The following is a 26,321-nucleotide window of genomic DNA, read 5'->3' as shown; positions in this document are numbered from 1 at the left end:
TCTTAAAAACTTATACCAAAACATTAATGTCGTCTTACCTACATTGGTGAGCGCACTAATTTATGGATGCCGCGCTAAAATTTGAGTAGTTCTTATTTACTGCATGGCGACACTGTATAGGTTTTAGACTACAAGCTAAAAACATTTTTTTTAAACATAATATAAGGAAATATACGAGTTAAAAGTTGCTTTTTTATGCTCACTTTAAAGTGAGAAATAGTAATAAGAAAAGCTAGATCATTTGTTGCTATAATTTGTCATTTTCCCTAAAAATTGGTGATAAATTTTAATAAGAGCCTTCGTGATATGATAAATATGAAAATCTTAGTTTAATATAAACATTGTGAATATTTTAGATTTATCTTGCTTTATGTCGGGTGTTGCCATGGTGAAAATGTGCTTAGTTTTGAAATGATAAAGAATTGACTAAAGAAGAAATAAGCACACTATTACTGGTAAACTAAATTTTGTTTATGTTTTTTAAAGCTATAATTTAATGTCTTTTCATGCGTCGACTATTTAGCAAGTTAAACCAAGAGGTTTTCATAGACAATGGACATTCGGCTTCGAAACCGATTAATATCCGCTGTATTTGAACCAGCTCTCACCCATTCTAAAAGTCATGAAATGCATCGTATTACAGACAACTTCCCACGAATATTAAAAAAAAATTAATACCTTCAGCCCCTAGAGTTCAACAAAACTGGTTTTATACTTATATATTTTCATTTTAATGTAAGAGAAAACCTGTCTATAACACGATGCGATAAATTATTCTTACATCATTATATTATTTGTCTATATATTTTTTATCTCTTAGATATTAATCCACTCCTATCGGGAAGAGTTAAAAAATAGAAAGACATTCCATTAATTAATTATCTTTTATACAAATTTGGTCATTTTATTACTGTTTTATTCGAAAGTTCGTTTTTTAAGGTCATTAATCTTATGCTACGTTTTTATTATATAATATTTAGTCCTTCCTTTATCTCTCACTAAACAGATGTTTTTTAGACTAAATTTTATATGTATTTTTAAAGAAACAATATTTTTAAAATGTTGTTTTCCATAAAATTGCAATCATATTCCTGCATTATGACCTGAACATAATTATTTATCAATGATTGAATTTTATGTGTTTTAAAAATTGGATTTATTCTTTTTTGATTAGATCTAAAAATTGAATTTCTTATTTTTTCAGGCCCTTTTGCAGTAGTTTGGCTGTTTTTTGTTCTTGATTGTAGTCGTAGTTTGGGCTCTCAATTTTTGGTAAGTATCAAATTTGTAACTTTTTTATTTTTGACCTTTAAAACACTAGTTTTACTATATTGAACTAATGTCAAGTGGACAAATATGATAGCCTCGTCATATTCATCTCCTTTCTACTAGTTGTACATTATATAACATTATGTGTGTTGAAAAAAATATAAGGTCCACATCAACTTCTTGGGAAATTGTTTTAAAGAGCAGCTGGGTTGTTTCAGTTTATTTGTTATGGGCCAAATATTTTTCCAACAATTACTTTTGTTATTTTATTTTATTTCCATATCTAGTTAGAGTAGTTTTATTTAAACTGTTATAGTTCTTTTTACGCGTTAGCAAAAGCTACATATTTTATTGATTTTATCCTATTTTATAAAGTAGTAAGCCTTTTTTGTCTGTAGCGAAAGATCTCGCTAACCGCTGAACCGATATGGTTCACCTTTACAATGAAGCTTCTTATATGTCTATGGAAGGTTGTAAACTATTATGGGTGAAAAGACCTCACACATTAATTGCCCCTAGAGGCTTCTAAGGGCGTAACCGCTAGTAGGCATATGAAGTATTTTATTTTTATCTCATAGTCGGTTCTAATTTTATAAAAATTACTTAGATCCTTTCAGATATAAATAATAAACTCTTTAAAAGTCCTTTTATTAAAAAATAGCTAAAAACCCGACTATACAGTCAAAAGACCCTAAAGTTAGTTGCTATTGCATAAATTTAAGTATAAGTTTCCCTGTTAGCCATACTGTTTTATATTTAGAAGGAATCCAGTCAAATCACCCCACGAAGACTGAGAGAAGGCTTCCCTAACAAGACTAAAGTTTAATAATTTAAAATATGTTAAGGTAAAGTCACGCAACCTATTTCTTCACCACAGAGCAAAAATTAAGTGTCGGAAATAATGTTAATTACTTACAAAACTTAAATTTATACTAAAATGTAATTGTTTAATGCAAAAGCCATTTTTATTTTCAAATTCATTTTTAGCAAAGAATATTTAATTTTGTAGAAAGTAAAAATGAGAAAAATATTATCCAATCTATATATGTGATTAACCTATGACGCGCAAAAGGTTCAAATCTCTATATTCGTTGTATCAGTCTAACGTCGCCCGTCGGCCATCTTACTAAAAGCAAGGGAAAACAGTCTACATAAAAACTTAAAGAAAATTGTTATTTTTTAGTACAGAATACGCATTTAAAATAAATTCAAAGCATTTATAAAAATAATTTGAGCTTTTCTTTCCAATTTTATTAGTTTTCAACAACTTACTTTGTCTCTTTTAAGCAAAAATTGGTTAAATTAACTATCGTGAAAAAGTTTTCAAAATGTAATATTGAACTGTCTCTGCGGAGATACAAGGTAAAACAAATATTAAAATAGTCAGTTCATTTACCCAGCGAAGCCGTACATGCAAAGATTTCATTTAAACCAAAATTGAAGATATGATTCCATTGAATTCACTGTTCCTATTTAATTGTAAAGAACCAATAAATGGGTACCGTAACAGCCTCCAAGTTAACTTTAAAAGCATTGTAGTCCATTAAAAGTTTGGGCTTAATTTGATATTATCAAGGCCTGGAATTAGCTGAACCTAAGAAGAGTGGATCTGCCCTCCCCATCTCTAGTGGAGAACTTTGTTGGTGCCCCTCGTGATGGATCAGAAGGAAAGCCTGAGCACGAAGAACCATAGGTAAAATGTTGTTGATTGGTTAGTTACCTAATGAAATTTGGAATCAAAGTTATAGTGTAGATTGCGGCCTATCCAAATATCACCTAATTATGTAAGTAAGTTTTTCATTCTTTGACTAATGAACCATTGGATTGTTTTAATGAAATGCACTATTCTGAAAAGCCCTAAATCGAAAAAAGACTTTAAAAAGAAATTAACAAAGCAATGCAAACTTTAGTATTTTATTTATGTATTATACTTTATTGTTTTATTTGTAGTTCATTTATAACAACCTAATTTTGTTATTTTATTTTAGGTTGTTTAGAACCGCTGTATTCCACCTGAATAAACGAGTATTGAAAGCTTCCCTGACTGCTCCACTGTCAGCTGTTCATTCTGGGACACCTGCCGCACTGCTACATCTCCAACTAGTGGGTTGTGGTACACATACAAAGTAAGTATATCATTGCATGTAATGGGTAAATTATGAATGGGAAATATATATTATTTGAGTGTTTTTCACCTAAATTTTTCAGCTCTCTGTTGAGTTTCCTATCCCTATTTCCCTGATGGTTGAAAAAAAGAAAGTTTTTTAATATTCTTTACAGGGGAGAAAAAGGTTGATTGAAGATATCGAAACTTTTAAATGCCGTCTTCTTTTTTGAATATTTTTGTTAGGTAGAGATAAAAATGGACCATTTCAAAATATTTGAAGTCTTTAGTAGTTTAGTCTTTAACAGTCATTCGTTGGTTTTTTGTCTCAAGTATGAGACTGATATGGTTCTCCATTTTCGGATCCTAGGAAATTGATGATTACTAGCTGTTTTTTCTGGTGTTATCCTATAATAAAAGAGTTAGAAACCTGAAATAAAATTATTAATTATTATTATTGTTTCAATCAAAGTAGTAGAGTGTGTATCTATCATAGCTTCACTTTTTTTTAAAAACATGGATATCTAGATTTAATTTAGGAGGTGGTGTGGTAGTGTTGTGGTCCAAAAAGCTGTTTTTTCTTCCAATTTTTAAAGATTATTGAGCAAAGAAAAAAAACGCTTTTTCAGATTTATGCACCGCACACCGATGACAACGTGATTAGACACCTTGCCAAATTTTTTTACTTTATTCCTGGAATAAGAGCAACATTCTCTTCCACTTTTAAATTATAGCTTTTTTAATAATATTAGTAATAAATATATTGAGTATTAGACCGATACTTAAAAGATTGATTATTCTAAAGTTGTATAGCTATTTTAATATCTTTTAATTGTTCTTATTTTTCAGTTGATTTGCCGTTTTCTTAATGGGGAGGTTTTTAATGCAACCATCTCGCAATCAGTGAGCAAAATTTACTCAAGATAGCGGTTATGAGGTAATTATATTATCATTTAGTCTTATTTTAGATAGGTGTTAATTTAAAATATTTTTATTTGTTCGTAGTTTATGATATTATATAAGTTTTGATAAAAAAAAATGGTTTATATATTTATAATGGATTTTATGATGAGAAAAAAAGTATTCTGAACAAGAGTAGAACCAGAGGATAGTGCTAATAATTAGATCCTAAGATTTTTAGATGTAATTTATAAGTTTGAATGTCTTTTGGCTTATTTTCTGTGTGCTTTTCTTTTTTAAATAATCTTATTTACAGCTTATATTTTGTAGAATATTTTTTAGCTTGATTTAATATTTATTTTTTCTGTTTATTCAGTCATATCTACTCGGCTCCCAGTTTTAATACAACGACTGTGGTTCCAACATTGCATTGCTGATCAAGTAACTGGTGAAAGACCGCCCTATATTTGATTGCAGACGGAGTAGCCTGTACACTGATTTTCTAGGTAAGTGTTTCTTTTGCTTCTATTTTGGTCCTTTAGGGCCTATGGTGCTCCCATCCCTTTTTATAGGATTGTGAAGCTAAAAAAAGACCCCTTAATTATTTTTTGGGGGATAAGATACATGCATGCTTATTCTTATTTTAGGTGAAGCAAAAAGATTAGGCTTTGTTTAATGTAAACAGAATATGTGACTGATATATTTATAATTAGATAGTTATTTGCTTAGCAAAATAACTTCTCCCCCTTTGCAAAAAAAATTTCGCTCAATTGGAGGGGTTTTAAAATAAGTTAGAGATAAATTTGAGAGTGATTTTTATTAGCTGCTTTATTTTTCAGTTCATTTTGTTGGGAGTTGGGAGGGTGGTTTATATTTTAAAAACTTAAATTTATTTTGTTAATATCATTCTGTATAAAACATATAAGGCATTATTTTCTGTCTTTCTATAGAGTAATTGACATAAGAGACATTGGCCTTTTGACTTATAGATTTAAGACAAGAGTGAAAGAAAGTGATAAAGAGAGGGGTCGAGAGAAAGAGAGAAAGAATTAATATCGCTTTTTTGTTTTATACTGATAGCTTTGGTGTTTTGTTTTTATTAAGGAGTGTCGTGTAAGGTGAAAAATCAAGGTGTGTGTAAAAAAAATATTGATAAGTAAAGTTTTAGTTTATTTATGTTGATTTTATTTTTATGTTGTGTGAAATGTGCATGTGCCATCCAGCTTGTTTGATATTTTCTTAATTTAGAGTTTTTTGTAAGTTTGTTTTAATAGTGTTGTTTTATTTCAGCTGTTAGCTTTTTAGCTATCCAGGCTAGTGTATGTGTGTAACCGATTTGGTTAGAAGAAAAATAGGCAGCTGATTTCTGCTTTCTCATTTAATTTTTTCTCAGCTAAGTGGGCAGGTGTGTGCTTGTCGCTGTTTAGTCTGGTAGAGTGTACTCTACAGCTAAATAGGCTGTGTGTGTGTGTGCCTAGGCGGCATTAGTTTTGTGTGTCGCTTAGGGGCTTGGTAAAGTGTACTCTACAGCTAGCTAGGCTGTGTGTGTGTGTGTGCCTAGGTGGCACTGGTTGTGCGTGTAGTTTAGTGGCCTAGCAAAGTGTACTCTACAGCTAACTAGGCTGTGTGTGTGTGTGCCTATTGTTAGATGTTGAGTAATGTATTTTAGAGCTATATAGCCTGCGTGTGTGTTCCGCCTAAGTGGCTTGGGAAACAGCTGAGTTGTGGTGTGTAAAATTGCTGCTTTAAAACATATATGTGTAGTTTCCCATTTGTTTTTAAATGACCTTGTATTTTTTTTGTTCATTTTAAAAGTTTAAAATTTTATGGCTTAGCAATTGTAACTTTTTATGTATAAATTTACAAGAAAGAAGATTTATAAGTGAAGTAAATATTTTAAATGTAGCAAAACAAGGATGACAACATCTATAAATAGCGAAACACAAAAAGGTCATTGATGGTAATATTTACAAGTAGATTTGTAGTGTATTTATTAATTGATTTATTGGGTAAAATAAACACTAAAACTTGTTTTTATTTATATAATGTTGTCGGTCAAAGTAACTTACATAAAGGATGCTCATAACTATGGGAAGAATTATTTTGATCATGATATCTTAAAGAGTTTTAAGACTGGTCCAAAAATACCAAAAATATGGGGGAAAATGTAAAAAATATAGAAATAGCCAAAAACCTGCAAAAAGGAAGTCTGATCGTCATGTCTGTTTTCTTTAAACAACAGGAAATTTTATTTTGCAACTAAAAAAAATCTGGAAATCGTATCATAAACACTGAGGATATGTAAGGAAATGAAAAAATTACAAAAATAGCTTAAAACCTATTCTATTACGCAAAAATTTTGATTGTTTTTATGCGCACGAAAACGAATTTTTCCAATAATTGTCTATTATTTTGCCAAAAATTGACAGAAAAATTATTCGGCGTTTTTATCTTCCTATTTTAAAGAGAATAAGAAAAAAAAATTTATTTTTAAGGCAAATCGATTTAAAAACTGCTTTCAAGAAATGTTAGAAAGTAATTTAAGATTAAGTTGTCCTAAATCTTAGAAATTGTTATTAATTTATCTTAGGCTTGCGTGTGTGTGTTTAAATATTGCAAGTTGTACTTTCAAAATACGCATTATTTAAATTAAAAACTAAAATAATTTTGATGAGGTCTGTTTTCTATCTTGACATGTGTCAACTTTTTTCAACACTATATTTATGCATTTACACAAAAATTTTAATTATATTATTTCGGAGCAAAGCATTTCCTTAATTTACTATCTATCAGTTTAATAGTATTAGAACCCTCAGAAAAGTTTTTATCATATAAAGTTTTTCAAATTTTACTATAAAAATTCAATTTACTTTCCATAAACAACTAATTTCAAAAAAATAAACTGCATTTAGAAATATTCTTTGTTTAGGCCAAAAATATACAAAAAAAAAACTCGCCATTTTATCTACACATCCTAAGAAATACATGTTTCAAAGCATAAAGGCCCTATTCTTTACACAATGATACAACTATTGGCTGCGCCCCTATAAGAATATTCTTAGGGAAAAGCTTAAACTCATATTTAGGTTCTTAAAGCCTTTTACAATGCCATAGATGCTTAGTGCTGTAAAAAGTATGAACAATATTTTAATTAGCTTATAGAAGAACGAAAGGTTGTTAATAGTTAATCATTTTAGCTTGCCACAATGCTATCTCTTATTTTAACATCGACTACAGCTATGATTTTTATCTCTAACACTACCCAACTATTGTAAAAATTTGGACAAGATTTGCTATAAGACTACTGATATCAATGTGTGAAAAATTAGGAAAAAGTATAAAATTAAGATATTTTTTACAAATCTGAATACAATGTAAACAAGGAGTTTGATACTTTTGCTTGTGATATTTTTCTACCGGGCGCGCGTGACCCCCGTTGTCAAAATCCTTAGCTCAAAAATGTAATGATTTACATTAAAATTATGTATTTTGATGGTGTTGTAGAGTTAGCAACAGTAAGGTGTTTACTGTTTATGACCAGTGAGTTTCTTCAGGTTAATGCTGTAACAGGTTATGAGATCCGTAGCTTCTTATTAGGTATTTCTGGTATTATGGCTGTTGGTGAATATTCCAGTCCAAGTCAGGTGGAATCTTGCTAGGATACTGTGGATACACATCTGATAAACGTCTGATGACTTGTGCTGTATGATGCAAGGCTGGTTTCTTGACGTATTTGACTGTAGATCTACTGATTTTCAAGCTCAAGAGCAATGGTTGGCTGATTGTTTTTATCAGAATCAGCTACTTTGTTAGGAGCTAGTAGATGATGAATCTGGAACTCAAACTTGGGCATATTTATCCGCTTAGGTATTGACAAGGCTACGACATTTGGTTTTGTGAAAAAAAATCAGCAAGAAATCAGTTGCAAAAATATAAAAACTTGTATTCAAATTGGTCTTAAATATCTTTGCAAAAAGGAATTAAAAATAGAAAAACTTTTGTAGATTTTATTTGTTTTAACTTTTATTGGGTTTTAAATCTTAAATGTCATATTTTAATTTCGTATTATTGACAAAACTACCCCTCTATCTATAAAAGATGAAAATCAGAGATAGTGTAGCATGCTAATGTCCTTTTTATCAAAGCTAGGGTTATGTTTTTAAAATCGGTTTACAGTTAAGGAAAAAAAAATAACTGTCAAACAGTTTACTTTTTGTTTAACAATAGAAATCCACGTAGGAGATTTAAATTTGAGTCTTTGTCAGACAGTTTTAATTGAAATATTTCGCCTTTATTATTTAACAATTTTAACTATATATATGGGAGAGAAATGGGCCAATTTAACTTACTTGGACATTCCTGTTTTTTGAGTTTGTGGTACTGGAAATTAAATAATAATGTTGTTCATTCTTATACTTTTTCTAATTTGCATAAAAAAAGCAATTAATTGCAAATCCTTTGCATCTAGAAAAAATTTCATATCTTGGGTAATTAAGTAGAAAATTTCGTTTTTTAGTGAAATAAGAATTCTTTTTTCCCTATCTTTGGGATTATTCTTGAGATATTAAGGTTTGATAATCCGATGAGAAGTCCTTTATTTTAATGCTATAGAAATCTTTTATCCTGCCATACATAATCAAAAGGCCTTTATTTAAACATTTTCAGTTACATGCTACAAAAAAATTAACATTTTATAGGTTCAGGGATAGCAGGATATGTAAAAATTGCTTTGAATCCAATTATTTCCCGATGGATTTTAACCGGTTCTCAGCCATGTTAAAGCTAGTATATAGCATCGAATTGTACATAATTTTCAACCAATACTTAATTAAAAATTAATTTAGCAATTTTTCATTTTAATGTCAGCGGGAAACTGTCTATAATACGATGCGACGAATAATATTTTTTCCTAGATTACTATATGAGGTTTGAGGATACTTGGAGATTATTTATTTTGTATTTTTTAGGAAAAAGTATAGGCAGAAAATATTTAAAAATTGCAAGATTATCTATTTAGAGATAGGATAGAGATAACTTTCTAGGGGTTAATTAGCGCTCGCCTAAACTACAAAATTCCCGCTGGGGACATACAATAAAAGAACTGAAACCTAAAATCATAGTAAAGCCAAAAAAAAAAGATAAAATCTTTAAGTCTAAAGTGAAACTTAAATCAAACTTATACCAGATAGAGAGCCTAATCAGTTCAGTCTTATAATGTTGTATAATTTGTAGTTGAAAATTCAAGATAATCAATTTAATGTATTTAAAAGTTTGTAAAAAGTTGAATTAAATGTATGTTTTGGAGCGATTTTTAACACACATGTCTAAAAATCAACACATGTGTTCAGAACTAGGTCATAAACCTCAGAATTTATAAATTCATTTTCATAAAAATTATTAGCTAAAATTAGGCTTATTTTCAGGGATCTTAAGGGATAAGACAATGGACGATATTTTGTTGGAAGTTTAAGACACATTAACTCATAATTAATGAAAATTGGATTTAATTATACAAGGATCTAAAGGGATAAGACAATGGATGATAAATTTGTTGGACTATTTTGCTACATAAACACATAATTTATGGAAATTGGATTTAGTTAGACTTTTCTTATGGAAATTTTTATTTCTTTTGGGATTAAGTTCATGCTTATTTAATAAGGTCTTGTAATTTTGGATGACACATTTCTGTTAGTAAGTTTTTGCCAATTATTATTTCAAAAGTACGGTGTCATTCTAATTTATTATTGTGTGGTGTTTTCTGATTATTACAAAAAAAATTTAATAGCTTATTTATTTATTTGTTACTAATTCTTGTATTTTATTTTTAGGTATCATGCCTGTTCAATATCCTGTGGTTGGAGGATCGAGTTTTTGTTGAAGAAACAGTAGAGCTGAAATTGGTTATTTGTGAAATTCCTCCCTTGGGACCTCCGCAGATTTTACCGGTTTTTGTCTGCAGATTTGTATCTTTTACCCTGCTGACTGAAAGAAATGTATCTCCGAAGTTAAGGAACCTGTTTTGACTTGGAGATGGGGAGTGGTGCTCGAGCTTAGCCAGCCACATATTTCCAAAAAGAGTGAAGGGCTTGAGGATACTAATGGAGGTATAGGCAGGTAGGAATTTATTGTTTTTTAAGCAAGAAAAATTTATCTCTAGGTTATATGTTTTCTGCAGTTTTGTGGGGAGTTATTTTATAATTTTGATTGTATGTTGCAGCTTGCTACATAACTAGATATGTCTGTACTTGATAAATACTAGAGAGCATATCTGCTCTAAAACTAGAATTGTCGTCTGTAATTATTTTTTAATTTTCTGCTGAATTTGTTCATTTTATTAAGCACACATAATTGCCCTACTTTATAATTATAATGATGTCTATTCTTGTTTAAACTTTTTATTATTTTTTCTTGCCTTTTATAAATAAAACATTAAAGTAATGTATATAGAGCAATAAATAGTATATGTAACAACCGCCCCTTCTCAAAGACCTTTTACACGACTTTTGGTTGGGTCTTTGAAATAAGCTGAATCATTCAAAAATGTAAATACAGCCGGGTGCTGGCAAAAGAGCCAAGAGCAAATTGCAAACTAATGTTAACACAAGGACGCCCAAGCTTTGTACTTAGCATGGGGGTAAAATGAGGATTTCTATATATTAGTAATGTAAGATATTTAAAAACTTGAGGGGTTTAAGGGATAAATACACCATTACCCCTTTACCTGGACATCTATGTTTCAGTTATAATGATTTCTGCATTTTGCCTAGTTAATTTCGTTTTTGTATTGTTTAAATACTGTTCATTTGTTAAAAATTATTTTGAAAATTATCTATTGATCTCTTGAAACTGACAATAAGCCAATAATTGAAATAAGGACATAATTAAATTGCCATCCCCACAAGGGAGAGCTCAATCTTTTATGGAAAAATAATCGAAAACAACGTAAATACTGGCAAAAACCAAATTTGGGGACATCTGCAATATATTAGTTCTACATTTGTCGCTAGATGTCACTAAAAACTTGATAATTTTGATTTGCTACAAAGTATTCATATCATTTAGAAAGATGTCTTATTAATCACAAATAACTAGGTTTAAAAATGCAGTATTGTAAATCAGAAAAGATGATTATGAATATAATGGCAGTTTTAGATACTTCACATAAGTTTAGACAGAAATGACAATTTTTCACAAAAATTGTCCCTTTCTTTCTCAAAAAGCAGTAAAAAGCATTAAACCGCTATACTTAGAAAGCAAAATTTAATGGAATTATTTTTCGTCTGCAACGCTCTAGGTCTTTGCAATTGGAAATCAAATAATATGCTCTTTATACATTTATACTATAAATTTATTAATGAAACTCTGTGTCTCATTGTATGGTTCTAAGAATGGGATCTGGAGATTCTTAAAACGTTTGGATAATGACTATTTTATACCTTATCTTTTTAGCTAGATAAACCCTAATATAATTTAAGACATTAATTATTTTATTTAGGGTTTTTATTAGACTGTTGCTTACTTTAGAGTAAATCGATTTAATTGGCTTAAACTCCGGCTTTGTTTCAAGCTTATTCATGTCAATCCTGTTAGTTCCGCGTTCAGTAAGTGCAATGAGTAATAGTCTCCCATTTGACATATTAATGTAAGCAATGATAAAAAATAATAAGCCAAATAGCGCAAGAGTACTACCAATTACCATACTTGTTAATAGAACTAACATGATTGTCATGAATTTATTTTGAGAAGGAAAGTCTTCAAGATATTGGAGCCATGATAAAGCCTTTGTGTTTCTGGCCCCATTTTTCATGCACAATGCACTTTTAAAATCTGATTTTTCTTTAATTCTATTGTTTTCAGATATGTCAGTGTTGTAAGAGGACTGTACAGTTTTGCAGTAGTCAATTATCTGCTCATCTAAATCCTCAGGGTAATTTTCTTTGCTTTCTATTTTACTGATGTTTGTCTGTTCGTCTATTTCCTCTTTTTGCCTCAAATTATTTTCTAAATCGACTTTGCCTATTTGTACCTCTGGGCATAGCAATTGTTGAGACAAATTAACAGAAATTTTATTGCTAGATAATTTTTCAATTTTTTGACTTATTTTTTGATCCGTCGCGTAATTAGTGGATTTGCCAATATAATCCAATTTTGTGTTAGTCACATTTTCTTTTATATTGATAATTATTGGCGGATTAATTTTATCTATTGGATTATTAACAATAGAGTTTTCTATTATTTTAAAATCATTGTTTATAGACGAACAGTTTGATGTTGAAGTATTAGATGTTTGACTTTCCATTAATATATTTTCTATTAGCTTATTAGTATTATTACTATTTACACTATTTTGGGTATTATTATTGACATTATTTTGGGTAGTCGAACATTCTAGTACTTCAACATTCTTAATTTTTATATTTTCATTTTGATAATCAATATCTGAATTTTTCAGGTTTATCTGAATGGACAAAGAGATGTTGAATTTGGGACCAGTTTGATTTAATGGTGAGGTTTTCTCTAGAATAGGGGTGCCGGGTATGTCCCAAGAATCCGTAACTTGTGGTATTTTTACCTGTAATTGTATGTTTTTGCTTTCTTGAGAAATACTCGGCTGCCCCACTAGTTTTTTTCCATTGTTGGCGGGAGTTTGCACTCCGACAATGGATGGTATAGTCTTGATACACCATAATTTAAGCAGCGTGGGCATTGTTCTTTGGAGAGAGTGACATTAGGGAAAGTGAAACACTCCCCACTACCATGGGTGTCAGAATTACACAATAAACAAACTATACTGTTAGCTTTTTCTTTATTCTTTTTATACCACCATTCCATATTTGCTTTTTTAACTGCTTCATCTGGATGTTTTAAACAGTATCTAGAATAGTGAGGCTTTTGGCAATGTTCACATTTGGGTTTAGGTTGAAGTGAAACCTCTTGGGTAGGGTTTTTTTCCTTTTCTACCTGGTTTACATTTGCATTTTTTTGTCTGTCTATCTTTCTTTTTCTCTCAATTGCTGAGTTATAGAAGCTTCTATTATTACTAAACCAGCTTAAGATTGTCTCTTTAGAGAAGTTAGGAACATTTGTGGATGTCAAAAATGCAGATTGTAATAATGGTGGTACCAAATAGGTACATATTTTTTCCCTAAGTTTGGCCATTTGATTTTCATGACTATTGCCTGTTTTTTGCAACATGGCTGCCAAATATATTATTATTTTATTTGGTCTGTCTTCATCTTCAGCAGTGAATCTATAAGTGTAGAATTGTTTCTCATATTCATGTGGGTTGAGTAATTCTGCACCTATGGTAGTTAGGATCGATTTTACAAAATCCTGAGCACTAAGGGCATTAGGATCTATTTCTAGCATATCTAGTTTATTCCTTGATTCTGGATTAAAATAGTGGATTATTATGTTGTTGTAGGAACTATGGGTGAATGGTTTTATGTATGTTTCTAGATATTTAAAAGTGTTGAAAAAGGTGTATGGATTGGTTTGCATCCCGTATAGGTTAGGTATTTTGCCAAGATATTTTATTTGGCGGAAAATGCGCTCATGCTCAGCGATACCCCATACTAGGTTGTTTGGGATAAGTTTCATAATTTTTTTAATGTTTAGATCAGTATGGCTGGGCGTGTCTTGGAGGAGGAGCCTCAACTTGTCCATCTGTTCAGAGGTTAGTTTATTTTCTAATAAGTCCATTTCGATTTTTTCCTCTCTATTTCTATTATCTCTATTGTTAGAGGGTGTTCGTCTGTTCCAATCTGATTCTGTATCAGATGAACTAGAACTAGAACTTGATGTTGGACTACTACTGTCTCTGCGTTTATTCATTCTTTTTGGTCTTAAGAAGTTTTTATCGTCTTTCCTTCTGTCCTCTCTGTCACTGTCGCTTTGTTTGTCTTTTTGTTTGTGACGATGTTCATGATGTTTATGATGTCGCCTATCCTCAAAGCCATGAGGATTGAGAGGATCATAGTGTCTGTATTTTTTATTTGCATGTTTTTTATTTTTTCGTTTTTCTGAATAATCGCTAGATTCAGATTCATATTCTGATGGATCTGATGTTGGTTTATTTTCTTTTTTAATCTTAGGCTTTGCGCCCGTTTGTTCTTGTTTTTTTGTTTGTATATTTTGCTCTATCTCATTTTGGGGGTTGAAGTGTAATTGTGGCCTATGCAAGATTCTATTTCTGCGTCTGTTATTTAAAACAAACATGGCTGGTATCGTATGAATCTCAGGCTCAGTTTGAATTCGAGGTATTTCCTCGATTTGATCATTTGTATTTTCTAAATGTAAATACTGATGTTCAATATGATCTAAGTTAGGTTGATAATCAGGGTTATATGGTGGAGGATTTTATATATCCTCGTCTATATTTTCAATAATATTATCTTCCATTTTCAGGACATATATTCGAGGCTAGAAGAATACGATGTTAATTCTGACTATGGATATCTAGCGGTAAGACTTATTTAGTGGCTTTGAAAGCCCTCTCCCTCCTAAAAGGAAAAAGTTAAATCTTACCTGGGTTTATCCGGTAACGGAACCAATTTTATGGGTCACCTCCGGGTTCCAGGGACAAATGTAATCCTTTATCACTACTTCACAGGACTACAATCTCTCACCAATGTCTCCTTTCCAGATCAGCGACGCATTAATCCCTGTTTGACAAGTATATCTAACCTTAGAATGGTGGTATTATTTTACACCGATCCTAAACCCAAATACACTTAAGAGATAGTCTTTTGTTTATAAGCCCTATTCCGAAAATGGTACTAAGACATTACTGATAACTTTATACTGTTATTTAGTCTAAGAATTTTTTATTCCTAGGTAACTAACTTTGCCAACACTTTTGGACTGAAAGTATCTACTGTGATTACTAGAGTCATGCGAACATGACTACAATATTCCGTTCTGCTGCCTGTATCCCCGTGAGGCGTGAAGTTCTTTGTTAGGTACCTTTGTCAGGTAAGAAAATCACTAGGCTAGCTCCGAACCAATCTTCCAGAGTATTAGCAAAGTAAAACTACCTTTAAGACGTGAACTTATTCAGAGTTCTAATCCGAAAATGTTAAATTGTCCGAATAGATAACGATCTCCAACTTTCCTGGACTTCAGAAGCTTGGGGAGGATCCGGTTGTTAGTATCGGCCGTCAGATAGCAAGCTATAATCAACCGTTGGTAGCCGAGCCACCACCGTATCTCCCTGTGTTATTCCTATTTAGCCCCGTAGTGACTTGCGACTTATGCTGATACACGCGCTATAGGAGTTCTCTTCAGAACAAAACTTGGAGATAACTATCCGTCCGGATGCCTAAGCTGTTAGGCCCCAAGAAGGCCTTACTCTTAATTTTATCTCAATTGACCAACATCAAAATGATATTCTATAATTTATTTAACAAAGTATTATGAATTTATCTAACAAAACTTTTTATTCTTTAGGTATGTTTTAAATGAAAAATCCTAAGTTTGAGCCGCCAGGACCCTCCAGAAAATTCCAAAGCAAGAGAAGGGAGTCTTCCCTTAAATTTTAGAATTTTTTGAAAAGAGTCAGTGTGATATAGTAATTCCGTATAACGACTGCCTGTTTCTCTCTTCCAGGTTTACTTTTATAGGCCTGAAGCCTAAGGAAAAAAGAGAGACAAAAAGGATGATTTTGATTTTTATGTTGATTTTTATGTTTTATCAGGAATTGGCGACCTAATTTTTAAGATTTTGCATTTAATGGTGTGTGTATATCTCAACTAAATTACAATATTCATTTCATAAATTAGTAAGATCACATTTTATTTTATTTTACATCAAGAATACATTAAACTATTGGTTTCAAATTAGTTTTTCTAGTAATGTTTTTACAATATCTTCTTTAATTTTTACAAATTTTCATTCTTTTAATTTAGTTTTTTTTATCACGAAACCTCTAATTTTATGATTCTTGTGTTGTTTTACTAATGTTAATTTGTACTGACAATATTTGCTAATAATTTTTTAGCTGTACTATGACCATTCTATTAAAAAGGGTTATTGTCTCTAACATTACATTTTAGGGTCTTCGTTTTATAAATCTTATTTCCCCATTTTAATAAATAGGTCTTTATACATGCTTTTTTACTTAAAAATTATATTAAATTGTTTTAGTTTGTCTAATTTTGATAATATTTTTATAGTCTTTTATTTTCATTAGAAAAAATACATAATTTAAAGTATGGGTTGGATTTTTCCCTAGTAAAGCTACTCTACAAGTTATTCATAGAATCGGTTCAAGGGAAAAAGACGATCCAATATGCAGTATAGCAATAAATAAACAATTTATTGTATATATTTTCAATAAATTACCTAATATGACATTTAGTATTTTTATTATGTTATTCTATCATTCAGGGGGGAGGGGGGAATAATGGCAGAACTTGCGGACCTACTCTAGTTATGAATTATCTACGCTTAAAATTTTAGTGTGTCGATGAATTGTCAGTTTTGACAACTTATATTTAATGTGTTTTAGTCGACATAAATAATTGAAATAATTTAAGAACTCGCAATTATTTAAATTCATGCATAATTCTACAGCCCTTTAATTTTTTTCTCACCTCCAGGGATTATTGTTAGAATTGATGATAAATATATTTTCCAAAATCAAGTGTGTCCAATACTGCCTTTAGTAGACAGTATATGTAGGTTGATAACAACGTAAGGCCAATCCTTTAAAGTAGCTCCCAAAGGGGAAAACTATGCAGACAACTAACCCTTTAATTGTGTATGCTAATGTGATGCATTTGTTTTGGGCAAAGTCATTCCCCCTAATCTTACTCTAAAAGTCGCGTATCTGACATAGAAGCTGTAGGTACAACATTTAACATCTTCGGTTATGACAGAGTTGGGTCAAAATTCGAACCCAACATGGCGAAGATGCCTTACAGTCACAGGGTTATAGAAGAAAAAAACCCCGGTTATAATAGATCTATTTAGAAGGGAGATTAAATTCTCTTCATTGTCCTATCCCAGTATTCCTGTGAATTATTAAGTTTTAATGTGAAAAGTTTAAATGGATGACTATATTTGGTGTCCAATCATAACTGCAAGTAAATCATTCTGCAAATATCTAAACACATTTCTTCTTCCCAAAATTTACTATCTAAAAACATGGCAAACTTCACACACAAGAATTTAAGGCGGAGATTAATTTATCTACCATTGTTCTATCCCTGTGTATTACGACCGCAGCGTGATATGGTATCTGCAATCATTCAAATTATTAGTAGCGCAACTGCTCTATAACTATGGTAAGTCTGTATGTCTTGCCAACCGTCAATATATGGTTTGTTATTTCCTTTACAATATAGTAGATTATATTTTTTAGCTTCTTATTGCTGCGCTACTTGTGAATATAAGTAATCTTGTTTAAACAATCCGATACTGTAGAAATCAGAGAGGGAGGGAGGGGATATTTGAATATAACTTACACGCTGGTACTCAAGGTAAGCTTATTCCTTTGCCCAGAAACTTTGAGTACTTATACTGAATTTTGATTGTTTGGTTCCAAACTTTAACCAATAACATTAATCTACATAAGGGGTAATTTTGGTTATTATAATTTGGGATGTATATCAATTTATCGTTGATTGTCTTATCCCTTAAGATCCCTGGTAGAAATAAAGTAATTGTTTCACTGAAACATATTTGATAATATTGAACGGAATATCATATTTGCTGAATTAGGATATTAATTGGAAATATATTAGCTTATAGATCAGTTAACTGTCTTTTTTTTTAAGTAAAGCTTTTCTGCATTACGGGTCGGTCTCAAGTCCTTAACGGATAGTTCTAATTGTTTATCTAGGTTTGTTAGAATTCATCTATCCATTTCCAACCTTCCAAGAGGATTCCTGTAAAAATTGAGTAAAAAATATCATTTATTAAAAAGAAGTATATTAGGAGGAAACGTAATCTATAATTTTAACTTATTTATTGGCTACTACATAGTTATGATAGATGTTTGAAATCTGAACTTTTGTTGTCAAGAGAGTAAGAAATTTTATCGTATTCATTCGAATCCGGTGGATAGGAACCGGTTCTCATCCATACGAAAAAAATTATGTCTAGCATCGTATTATATCCAGCTTTCTACGAATATAGAAATGTACAATCATAAGATTAAAACCAGTTTTTTTAGCCCGTACCTTCGGCACCTCGGGGCTAAAAAAAACTAGTTTTAATCTTATAATTGTACATTCTATATCCGCCGAAAGCGGTTTATAATACGATGAAAGAAAGATCTATTATCTTAGATGCAATAGTTCATTTTTATCATTTGTCAAGTTTAATTATTTATGTTTCACGGTGCTTTCATCCAAACTTATTTCTCAACAATCCCACCCCACCCCCTCCCCTACCACCAAAAGGGTTGTATGTTTATATCCTACTATCCCTACGTGGTACTATCTCTGTAGGCCACGGGGCTTTTCTAACCTTTACTTAATCTTATTAAACCTAAACTATAAGATAAAGGGTTTTTGTAGTTCAGAATCAATATGAGGAAAACTGTTTGCTATACATTAAGCCCTTACAGAGGTGAAATAAAGTACATTATTCTTCAATAAATCTAGCTTAATCTCTTTAGATTGCAAATAACAGGGATAAAAAAGGATATGACATTTTTTATAAATGTTGGGGGTATTTTCAAAAATGTGTTTTATTCAAAATTCTGTAGTTTTTTATAAACTAAACTAGCTTAATATGTATGTCTATCAATATCTCGTAAACAGTTGGTTGTACAACTTGGTACAGAGCTCAAGACACGAAATTTTAGTGGATTTTTTTACATACTATAATTCCTGACAAATGCTATTAAAAAAGGATTTATCAAAGGCTTATTGAAATCTTGAAAAATATAACTTTCAGATAAAACAACAAATTATGTTTTAAGCACTTGCAAAGTCTTCCTTAGCCTCAATGGACAGTTCTTATGGTGAAGGGAGAGGTTATACTTTTATCTAGAAGTTTCATCTACTCTCTCAAAATAATGTAAGAAATATTTCTGAAACCGTTAAAGCTTACCTGAAAAGAAAATAAATCTATAGTATAGTGATTAGCAAATATAAAAGGGACAAAGCTATATAAAGACATCTTATTATTTGAACGATCTTTATTATTTTTTTAGCGAATAAAAAATGAAATATTTTTTATGCCTTTTAAATGTTCCTTTAATTTAAATGACATAACAGCCGAGTAAAACCAGCGGTTGGAATAAATATTCATCCTTTTTATTAATCATGGCATGTTTGTATGATTATAGTATTAATGTTCAGAAATTTTGTAAAGGAATTAATATCAATGAAATCTTGGTGTAAGTATTAGGTAGTCTTCACCTAACTAGCCTCCTAAAATAATAATTTCTAAATACTACTAAAGGCAGAATTTATGGAACTATAATTTTGAAAGCCAAACTCGCATAAACAAGCTACGAAACCATCATATTCCATATTGTTACAGATTGACAAACAGAGATTGTCAGCAATTGATTATTATGCAATTAAGTATCTTTGCTAAAATTTTTCTTTTAGCATTTGGAAAAGTTCCAAACAAAATATTTTTTTTTGGATAAAATATCCCTAAAATTAGAATAACTGCTTGCAACACTCATGATTCAAAGATTAAGCAGTATATCAACTTGCAGCTTTGCCAGGGATGGTGAAGACAATGAAAGATAAATAATTTCCTACCAAATCATTTAAACTTCCAAAGACGAAATATGAGTATAAGCAAGATGATTTTATTTGTCTTTACCTATTTTTGCCGTATTTTTATGCATGTACAAAGTTATTTTTTTGGATTGAGTGTGTAAGTGTTTATTTTATTCTTTATCAGCGAAGCCTCTTTTCATTAAAGTGCCGCCCGTCTATTCGTCAAGAAAACCAAGGGTGTCTATTTTAAAATTTATTAAATATCCAAGTTTCAAATAGAAAAAAAACTGTATAGTTTGCGAGTTTCGTTTCAAATACGATGTCGTTATACTTTTCAGTTGAGGTCTTTTTTAGCGAAGGTTTTTTTATTACTTAATCATTGTATTACGTCCCTCATTAGTAATTCATTTGCAATATCTGCAAACACCTCCTATCATTATTGTTAATCTATTTTCTCTTAAATACGTATAAGGAACGTAACAACGTAGAGCCTGATCTTTATAGTATATCCCAACTATTACAGACAACCAACCCTTTGATTACAAGACATTTGTCTGGAAGTGCTAACTGTGCATTGTAATTAGTTACTCCTGTTATAAGCCAAAGCAACCCCCTTTCTCTTACTATTAAAGTCGTTTAGCTGACAAAGCATCTAATGGTATGGCGCTGTTTGAGATTAGATTCGAACCCGTAACCTCCCCGACGTCGAGCGTTAACTTAATTATCTTAATGTTGTCATTTATACTGTATAATACTTTACTGTGACCCTTATGGATATAATCGTCCTCTATGGAATAGTCTAGAACCTATAGACAAGTAAACACTTAAACAACTAATAAATATTCAGAGATGCTAATTTACAACTTATAAATTATACAAGATTAGATTTTATTATTAGCGAAGCCACTCTATAAGGCACTTCCATATGTCTGCCCGTCTGTCCAAAGTTTCGAAATGTTTAGGGAAGTTTTTTGTTGGTCCGAAATTCTTGTCTCATAATAGCTTAGTTTATATAGAACTTATCTCTTTGATTGGTCTTTTCATCTGATAAAAAAAATAAAAATTTTAATGTTTTAAAAAGCTTCATTATATTGGACGTATTCTTCTTTGCTTGCTGTAGATATTTTTATGAGTGCATAATTTATATTTTATTGAACTATGTTTACTTTTATTTAAGCCTTCTATTTAAATACAAATTGTCCTAAATTTTGAAGTAATTTTGAAGTCTGTCTATCGGTCCGTCAGCCCAATATAATTAGTAATATCAGAGCTAGGATTTATTTACTGCTCCTATGATGGTTTTAGGCTTTTTTGAGGAATGGAACACCTCTTTCACACAAAAATAATCCTAATATTAATAGTAGTAAATTTAATTTGACTGTAGCTTAAGATTTCGATAATTACGGAACCGATTGAGTTCTACCTTTAGGAAATCTTTAAATAGGTCCATGGATAGTATTGGTTATTCATTTTTTAGATTTCTTCCTGGGATGGTTTTGAGCTATTTTCTCTCCTCTTCGAATATAGATTCCCCCTCCCCCCCACCCATTTCATTAGATCCTAGGGGCGTACCGGCTAGTATCTTTTTAAGAACTTTAATAAATTTGTTTAACATGCATATTGCAGCGTATTTAAGATGCCATTAAAATGTATGCATAAAACACCAGAAACAGATATTTCATCCAAAGAAAAACTTGATTCCCTCCAAAATTTAAAACTTTGCCGGTTATAAATATCAATTACTTCTAAGAGTGAAGAACACAAATAATTGTATTGTTGCTTCTCTTTCAAAAGTACATATAATTTTAAAGATTCTACATACAATTTTTCAAACCGATTTACCGGTTCTAACATAATTCAAATATAGGTTGGAAATTGTTTCCAGATTAATTATCCTACTCTGATAAAACACGAATATCCCCAAAGCAAAGCATACAAATCCATAATAATTGAGGTGTTCATATGAAACTTTAAAAATAATCCGCTTTACATTTACAAATAACAATTATAAATAGTAGCAGGGATCGGCAGCCGCGCGTAAGCCGCGTGTAATCCTCAGTGAAATCGTCATTTTATCACTATAAAATTCAGCTGAATGTATAAAACTGCTCTTTAGCAGACAATCCTTCTTTCTGCAATTTCTTTTTCGGCTCACAAGCAGGTTTAAAACTGAGGCTTATGCGCGGCTGAGGCGTGGCTGCCGAACTCTGAATAGTAGTAATAACATGGAAAAACATTTGATGAAATATCGTATTAGATTTTAATAGGACTTATTAAATGATAATACCCAAAAATGACTTTTCTTTTGATATATTTTTGTGTTTTAATCAATATGCAAATAGACAAGAAAATTTCATACAGGCGAATTAAACAAAAAGGCAGAATGTTGGTCTAAACAATTATAATTTAGCTGCACTACCAAATAAAATATAAAAGTATGACCGTGCTAAAAGAACATTTAACGCGATGTATTGGCACCCAAAAATGTATGACAGTAATGAGGTGGTTACATGCAAAGTAGATGAATTTAGCTGGCGCACTTTAATTAGAGCATGAGATATAATGTGTTCCAAACAGGAAAGCTAAAAATATTATGAATATGAGTACTTATTACTTAGTATTTCTAATTTATTTGATAAGAATAGGTATTTATCATATCTTATTATAGACACCTTTCCACAGATAATAAAATGAGAAATTGTAAGATAAAAACCAGTTTTGTTACCCCACTAAGTTTACCTTAATTAACAAAAAGTAAACTTGTAATTTCACCTGAAACAAAAGTTTAACTAAAAGAAAATTTAAAAGAAATATAATTTTGGTTAAGTTCAATTTCTGAATTATATTTATACCATGAAGAAATCTTTAAGAGGAGTCAGTGTCCAATAATCTATCTTTATTAAAATCTATAAGAATGTTTTTATTTACAGCCAATTAATTTGCATTAAATTACTAATGAATATAATTTCATAATTAACAATTTGCATATTTAATTATTAATTTGTTTAATTTGTGATTAAAGAATTTAGATTTATAAAGTAAGGAACTATTTAGAAATCCCATGATTTTTTTAATCAACAAGTTAATTAAATTGGCAAGGAATCCCAAAAGCATACTTATTTAATTAAGATTCTTGTATACTGATACAAAAAAAACTGTTTCAATTTTACTTTTTATAGTTTGTAATTATATGTATAATAAATATTTTATGCAATGGTTGTTTTATCAGTTATAAAATAGCCATCTGTCACACACTGTTGTTACTGCATCATGACATTTCAAAATATAACCTTTTGTTCTCTCTATTACAGATCAACTAAAAAGCTATAATCTCTGATATAAAACAAGGGGGACAATGACCACCATAAAATAAAAAGTAATAAAGCTTTAGTTGTTTGTATGTACTGTACATATGTATAGGTATATAGGTACTAATATCAATTGGTATCATCTAATGTTTAAGTTTTCATAGGTTCTGGGCAGGTTTATGGCTATTTGGAGAGTAGGTAATTCACTATACAGTCACAAGAAAAAAACTCCATGTTAGTTGCCGCTAAGTTAAAATTGAGCATAAAAAAATGTCTGAAAATAATTTCACTAAATCTAAGTACCGCAATACATAATTAAAGTTAATCACCAATTACAAATGTCACTCTAAAACTGCTAAGATGTTAAAGAAAGATAAGAGAAGTTGCACCTTGTACAAAAAGTTTAAATTGACTTTTGCCACTTTAAAAGCATGATTCAACTATTTGTGAACTTTCTGTGTTTGCCTACAACAAAGTTTCATCCCATCAATTAATATTTTTAACGTTGAAAAAAAAACATTAGCAAGGGTAATTAACTCTCATCACCATAATTATTAATTTATGATGAAGAAAGCTAAGGATTCTTTGTCCTTTCTAATCTAGCTGTTAATTACTTATTAATGCATTAAATCATTAAGCCAATAAAGTTCACATTACTTAATACATAGATCTTTAGGTCTAAAATTTACAATATAGCTAATATATATTTAATTTCTAGTTAAAACTTAAATCAAAAAAATATGATTTTAAATAAAAATGCTTACTCTTTTTTCTTCTGAAAAGTTGGAGCATTTTGAAATAGCTTAAGACTTATAATGTTTGTTTACGAATGTTAAGTGATCCCTCAATAATCATATTGACTTAACAATAACCCTGTTTATCTTATTTTACTGTTATTAAATCAACATAAGAACAAAGTCATTATTAGGATAACATAAACTTTAATGTTTAATACCAGTTATTAAACTACTATAAAAGAATGTCGGTAAAGTGTCAGTCATGACAACTTCTATCAAAAGCATTATAGTCAACATTGAACATAAAAATAAAAATTAATTATTTTGATAAAACTTTATTGTAAACACTTTGGAATAAGCCTTTATAGCACAAACCTTCCTAAAATTTATTCCGATTTAATTGCACAAATCGTGTGTAAGCGTATTAGAGGTTCCGCGGATTTTTCCAGGTTTGATTTAAGAAACCAGACCATTAAATTAGTAACTCATGGAATGTTTTATGGAATTATGTTAGATTTCGGACGCGAGAAATTAAAACTAGGAGACCAAGGGATTTCTCAAGTTGATATTAAAGAAACAGGCCACAAAGTTTTGAAAAAGTTTTATGCATGATCATCCCAATTTTTAAGAAGGTCCGAAAATTAAGCTTCATGTCCTAAAAAATGAAGATTTTGATTTAAATTTTTTAGGCTTTATTGACTCACTTTCATATACAGCATGACCCTCAAAAAAGTATTTTTAAGCATCTGCAGCCCTTATTTCTCAATGAATTATTAAAAAATGCATATGTCCTTGTTCTCTATAGTATTCCACGTAAGTAGATATAAATTTTTTTTTTTTACCTCCATTAACACCGGAGATTTTTAGTGCTAAAGTTTTGAAAAAGTGACTGAGGAAAAAGTAACTTTTAACATGATACGACTTTTTTAGCAAAATTAAGCTAGAAATCCTTTTATTTTTGTTACTAGCAGAAACTTTATACAAAAATTAAATAAAAAATTTAGTTTTTGAGTAAAAAGCATTTTTTTACACATATTTTTTGAGTCTTTTTAGTTTAATGATATTTTGAAAAACTTACTTATTAGGCAAAATTGTTTAAGATTAAAAAACCAAATAAATCTCTATGAATATAGCAGGAAAATTGTTTTTGTTTCACAATCCTAACTTTAATAACAAAAAAGTTATAAAGAAAATGAAAATAAAACATAATGATTTTTTAGTCTAAAAAGCTTAATTTACCCCTTATTAAATAATTGAGATGTCAGAAAGTAGGCGGAGCAACTGTCATAATTAATCCTTTTGTATAAATAAGGGTTAATAAATAATCTAAAATTTGCAAATAATCAATTCATTCAGTAGTATTTTTTGCCATTAAAAATTTATATTTTTTGGTGGAATAAAAAAGAAATATTTAGTTAACTTGTTTTTCTTTGTGTCTCATTATTCAATTGCCAGAAAAACATAATATAACCATCCAAAAAATAAGAGAAACAAAAAAAAATTCTTTTTCTCAGTCACTTTTTCAAAACTTTAGCTCTAAAAATCTCCGGTGTTAATGGAGGTAAAAAAAATATTTTTATATCTACTTACGTGGAATACTATGGAGAACAAGGACATATGCATTTTTTAATAATTCATTGAGAAATAAGGGCTGCAGATGCTTAAAAATACTTTTTTGAGGGTCATGCTGTAGAATTGTCCGGTTTCTGTTCTCTGAATAGCAAACTCCATGGATTCTTTAAAGAGTATGCACAATTGTTTCATCTATATTCAACACATACATGTGCAGAAATGATTTTGGTACAGTTATAGTACAACATTATAATACAATATAAAGATGCAATGTTTAATCAAGAAATTATATTTTTATGTGTGTATAAAGTGTTCTATGGAAAGTAGGGAAGCTTTTTTTATTTTTGGGAGATTTTTTTATCCTCGTCATTTTGATTATAGGCTCAAAAACTTTTATTTAATTTTGATTGAAAGAAGTCAAATCTTTTCCACCAATGATTAAGTTCAACAAATAGATAAATTTTATTCATTATCACAGGGGATTTATAACAATTTATCGTTCCTTACTATCCCTGAAAGGACATATGTGAAGAAAATATTATAACACCATATAGAAATAAAAATAACGTTACAATTAATTATCAAATCAAAGTATAAAAAGATGTTAGTTGGGAAACATTATATGATTTTGAAGACAATTATGCCCATATCTAGCGCAGCTATAGCAACATTTTAGAAAAAGAGCAGTACTATTGTATACAGTAATAGCAGATAGATTCTTTATGTTAATTGATAATTGGAT

At 30.2% G+C, this 26,321-nt stretch overlaps 2 long non-coding RNA genes across 3 annotated transcripts; both read left to right on the top strand.

Annotated features, from left to right (window-relative positions):
* The first annotated feature begins 213 nt into the window (after window positions 1-213).
* LOC145326712 (uncharacterized) lies at window positions 214-4,682 on the top strand. The gene is made up of 6 exons (XR_013881937.1): window positions 214-455; window positions 1,205-1,272; window positions 2,030-2,962; window positions 3,258-3,395; window positions 4,223-4,310; window positions 4,650-4,682. It is a non-coding gene; the product is annotated as an uncharacterized LOC145326712 (long non-coding RNA).
* Window positions 4,681-16,341, top strand: LOC145326714 (uncharacterized). 2 transcript variants are annotated; one of them, XR_013881939.1, is made up of 7 exons: window positions 4,681-4,779; window positions 10,105-10,390; window positions 12,134-12,203; window positions 12,729-12,781; window positions 13,895-13,952; window positions 14,684-15,250; window positions 15,725-16,341. It is a non-coding gene; the product is annotated as an uncharacterized LOC145326714 (long non-coding RNA). The 2 variants fall into 2 exon arrangements; XR_013881938.1 differs by lacking the exon at window positions 15,725-16,341 and having other exon boundaries at window positions 14,684-15,525.
* Window positions 16,342-26,321: the final 9,980 nt, after the last annotated feature.

Source organism: Acartia tonsa, chromosome 8 (assembly GCF_053477335.1).
Source record: "Acartia tonsa isolate MP-2025a chromosome 8, ASM5347733v1, whole genome shotgun sequence".
Lineage (NCBI taxonomy): Eukaryota > Metazoa > Arthropoda > Copepoda > Calanoida > Acartiidae > Acartia > Acartia tonsa.
Note: the sequence above shows the minus strand (reverse complement) of the source record. Positions and strands in the feature narration are given on the sequence as shown.